Source organism: Nannospalax galili, unplaced genomic scaffold (genome assembly GCF_000622305.1).
Source record: "Nannospalax galili isolate Female #2095 unplaced genomic scaffold, S.galili_v1.0 scaffold96, whole genome shotgun sequence".
Classification (NCBI taxonomy): Eukaryota; Metazoa; Chordata; class Mammalia; order Rodentia; family Spalacidae; genus Nannospalax; species Nannospalax galili.
In genome coordinates, this window is record NW_008342018.1 from 10,684,928 (window position 1) to 10,688,661 (window position 3,734).

Sequence of the window (3,734 nt, forward strand, 5' to 3'; positions counted from 1 at the left end):
TTATGTAGGTCCTGTTTATGCTGTCACAATTGCTGTGAATTCACAAGTAACTGTCTTGCTATCCATAAAACATTGTTTCTTTCCTGCACTATGAAAGCTTGCTAGTAGAAATGAAGCTTTAATGTCAGTACCACCTTCATTTCTCCTTGTTTGTTCTAGGAATCACATTTGTAGTGTCTCTAGCAATAGGGTCTTGCCATCAAGTTCTGGTAGGTAACCAAGAGCAAGAATAGTAGCCAGTATTTTTTGAAGGTCTCTGGGACTCCTCTGGTCAATATGTTCAGAAGAGGGAATCCATTTCTGACACTGGGCTTTTAATTTGTGATCTTATGGTGTGTGGTAGTGGCATTGTCCCACTCCCAGCTCTGCCAGCCTGTTATAGGGTATGACTCAAGCTAGGCCTAGGAGAGTGGGATAGTGGACAAGGAATGCTGAGCAACTCCCCCACCTGTCTCTCTGTTTTGTGTTAACATATTCCATCAAAGTATATATCTAGGAGTGGCATAACTGACTCATATATTAGATAATTCTGTTTTTAGTTTTCTTCTGAAACTTTCTGTTTTCTAAGTGACTGCACTAAGTTACAGTTTCACCATTCTTGCCAACATTTGTTGTTTGTTTCCTTGATGATAGTAATTATGACACGTAAGATGGAATCTCAGTGTGTGTTCTAGTTTGTTTCTCCATTGCTGTGACAAAACACTCTGACCGATACCAACTTGGAGAGGAAAGGGTTTATTTGGCCTACATCTCCTGGGTTACAGTTCATCACTGAAGGAGCCCAAGGAAGGAACTAGGGCAGGAACCTGGAGGCAGGAGCTGGAGCACAGACCATAGGGGAATACTGCTTACTGGCTTGCTCCCTGGCCTACTCCTCTGGCCTGTGCTTAGCCTGCTTTCTTACACAGCATAGGCCCACCAGCCTAGAGGTAGCAACACCCACAGTGGGCTGGGCTGTCCCACATCACTCAGTAATCAAGATTACTGGCCATAGGCCAGTCTAATGGAGGCAGTTCATCAATTGAGGCTCCCTCTACCCAAGTCTTGCCAAGTTGACAACTAAAGCTATCCAGCACAATGTGTTTTTTTTGTCGTTGTTTGTTTGTTTGTTTTTGGTCTCTTTGATACAGGGTCTCCCTGTAGCCCCATCTGTCCTGGAACTCACTGTGTAGACCAGGCTGGCCTTGGAACTCAAAGAGTTCAAGCCTGCCTCTGCCTCCTGAATGCTGGGATTAGTGGGATTAAAGGCATGTGCCACCACACCTGGCACAAATTTTCATTTCTTTGATGGTTAAGGGTGTTGAAATCTGTACAGTGAGGAGAAATGTGGAGGACAGTTGTCTAGAGTGTCTTACAGTTAGTTATGTGTATTATTATGTTAGGCCTAACTCTCTTGCATTAAATATGATAGAATCAGATTCCAACTTTGACTGTCTTCCTCACTCCTGTTTTAATACTTACAGATTGAGGCATAACAATGGTCAATGACGTGTAAAAGGATAATAGGCAGCAATTTTTCTTTTTAGTGGTATGCAAGTGAACAAAGCATCTTACATATCAAAGGCAAATACAATGAAATTCAGGTTAAATTTGTGTTTGATTCTTCTTTGTCACCTAAAAGGTAAAAACTTGAGATTATCTTTGCTGCTTTTCTGTTTTTGATAATTTATTGTAATTGTCATTGCATTGCTATCACTGGGTGATCCCTGGAATTATTGCTTTAATGTTATTGGAACTTAATCTTTAATAAGATTGGAACTTAATTTCTTGCCCCTTTTGTTTTGAGACAAGGTGTCCCTACAACCCCAGCTGAACTAGAACAGCCAGGCTTGACCTCAAATTTACAGAGATCCCCCTGCCTCTGCTTCTGGAGCACTGGAATTAAAGTCCATGGCTGCCTTGGTATTTAGTTTCTTAATATGTAACATGAGGGTTAGGCTTTATTTCAGTTTATTTTATGTTTTTGTGATTATCTTTTGAGATGGTGCTACAGATGGTAATAAAAGTCACAAGTAATAATTTCTTTTTTTAAATATTTTTTTTATTACTCGTATTTTCTGTGTATGAGTATATTACCTGCATGTATGTGAGTGCACCTGTGTCGTGCAATGCTGCGGAGGTCAGAAGAGGGCTTCGGATTCCCCTGGAACTGGAGTTAAAGACGGTTCATAGCCACCATGTGGGTGCTGGTAATTGAACCCGGGTCCTCTGCAAGAGCATTCAGTGCTCTTAACCACTGAGCCATCTCTTCAGCCCCACAAGTAATAATTTCAAAAACATACCTATATTGGTTAATGTAAATGTACAATTCATAGGCCAACATATTCTTTTCAGAAGTTTTCATTAGAAACCTCTTCATCAACATAGTTAACACAAAGAAATCAGGGATTCTTTTTCTTTTTTGTATTGCTCATGTTGTACCTGGCATAAAACATAGTAGAAGCCCTATTCACCTTAGCTTACTGGTTTGACCCCTCATATGAAAATCAGTAAAATGGAGAATCATAAAAATAATATACTTTAGCTCATTCCCATTTTGCAAGATGATGGGTGAAAAGGCTGAAAGCCTGACACAAAGGAAAAGAAGCCCAGCCCAGAGTCAAGAAAGCTGGTGATGCAGGCAAGGCCAAAAAGGGAGACCCTAAAGTTAAGCTGAAGAAGGGGAAGCCTCACTGCCCCTGAAACTCTATCCTGGTTAGAGGAATTGGCAGTTAGAGGACACCCAGTCTGGTATATATTCTACAAAGGCTCTTTACAAAAGGAAGTAGTCAACTGCTAAATCTAAGGTTGAAAAGTGAAAAAAAAAGAGGGTTCTTGCTATGGTCACAAAACCAGTTAGTTGGTGGGGACCACCAAGAATTGTGGCAAATACATTGGTAAGCTTTGCAAAATGCCTAGGTATAATCTTACTGAAGACATGCCTCTGAAGCTGCTGAGCCATGGCAAAAAGCCCTTCCATCACCACATGAGAAAACTGCACGCCAGCATCACCCCCCAGGACAGTGCTGATATCCTCACCAGTTGCCACAGGGGCAGGAGAGTGGTTTCCTAAAGCAGCTGGCCAGTGGCTTGCTACTTATGACTGGACCTCTTGCCCTCAACTGAGTTGCTCTGCATAGAACACACCAGAAATTTGTCATTGCCACCTCCACAAAAGTCGGTATCAGCAATGTGAAAATCCCCCAGCACCCCACTGACACTTACTTCAAGAAGTGGCTTGGAATTCTGGCACCAGGAAAGCGAGATCTTTGAGGGAGAGAAAGACAAATATGAGATTACAGAGCAGCTCAAGGTTGACCAGAAAGCTGTGGACTCACAAATTTTGCCAAAGATCAAAGCTGTTCCTCAGCTCCAGGACTACCTGAGATCTCTCTTCGCTCCAACAAATGGCATGTATTCTCACAAATTGGTGTTCTAAATTTCTTACCAAGAACCTAAACAACTGGCGTGTTTTAAATATATATAATATACTCTAAAAATGTTTGACTTTGACTTTTGATGTAAATTCAGTGTCTTAACTTTGAGTAAGTATACTGATAAAATTCTCTGTAATTTTCAGTTTCAGTTTCTTTGAAGAACATAAAGAAATTAGAGACTTCTTATATCTCCTTTTAATCTTCTATGATATAATTTTTCTTTTTGGATTTATCTTATCTGTAATTAAACAGAAATTTTAAAATAACTCATCTTTATTGGATTTTTATATTCAACTTAGATTTCATAGAAAAACCAAT

At 40.3% G+C, this 3,734-nt stretch overlaps 1 pseudogene; it reads left to right on the plus strand.

The window, feature by feature from the left end:
- The first annotated feature begins 2,890 nt into the window (after window positions 1–2,890).
- LOC108491074 lies at window positions 2,891–3,418 on the plus strand (annotated as a pseudogene).
- The last annotated feature ends 316 nt before the right edge of the window (window positions 3,419–3,734 follow it).